The sequence below is a fragment of the Pteropus vampyrus genome, unplaced genomic scaffold (genome assembly GCF_000151845.1).
Source record: "Pteropus vampyrus isolate Shadow unplaced genomic scaffold, Pvam_2.0 Scaffold141, whole genome shotgun sequence".
NCBI lineage: Eukaryota > Metazoa > Chordata > Mammalia > Chiroptera > Pteropodidae > Pteropus > Pteropus vampyrus.
Genome location: NW_011888922.1, coordinates 517,695 through 518,708, shown reverse-complemented (window position 1 = coordinate 518,708; position 1,014 = coordinate 517,695).

Here is a 1,014-nt window from a genome sequence, read left to right as displayed (position 1 = left end):
AAAAAAAAAAAAAGCTTTTTTACTTAAAAGTTATATCATTGTAATAAATGGAAAATTGGTATCATTAAAGATAAAACTAAACACAATAACAACAGAATTATCTTACTCAGATACCATTACTTCAGGTTTCTGAGCCTGACATCTGGTGTCTCTTTATTAAAAAAAAGTATATATATGAAAATGAGGGGGGCACCCACATAATAGAAAAGTAATGAAAACATGCTAACACCAAAGCAAGTCTTATCCCTGATATAATCAGAAGGCATAAAAGAGAATTTAAAATGAGTCAAGAGTTTTTAATGTCTAAATTAATCTGCACTCTCCCCAATGGCATCTCTCCCCAAGGAAACACCGATCTTGTCCACCACTTTCAGGACGGACTTGCTCAAAGGCCCCAAGCCAGTTAATGGCAGGACCAAACTGTGATGCAGCGCTTTCAATGACATGCACTGATTTCATCCTGTCATATGCATTAACCATATTCGTCCTCATTATCCCCCATTTTTATCCCTTTGTGAGTGCTGAACAGGGAGTCAGCAAGTCAAAACAAGCTAATTGCACTCTTCATTCATTCAATTGTCAAGTAATAGAGGAGGCAACACCCCACAATCCCTATCGCCCCCTAAAGAAACCTCCCTAAGTTAATAATTTCTAACTTTCCAGATGAAGACTGAATTTAGTCTTTTTCCATTTATTTTTTCTGTCATCTCAGGGTTTTCATTTCCTTTCTATGCTAAGCCCTGAACTCTTCCTGAAGTGCTGCCTTGTTTGCACTTTTAGGTTTGTTCACAGATGAGTTCTTTTTTCTCCTATAAGCATCAGAATATCTCAGCCCAGGTTGCAAACAACCACATCTTCATAATGGAAGGCAGTATGAGCAAGTGGGGAATGACAAGCAAAAAGTTTAGTGTCAGGAATTCTGTACTTACAGCTCAACTTTTACAGAGGGGATGTGTGTGTGTGTGTGTGTGTGTGTGTGTGAGAGAGAGAGAGAGAGAGAGACAGACAGACAGA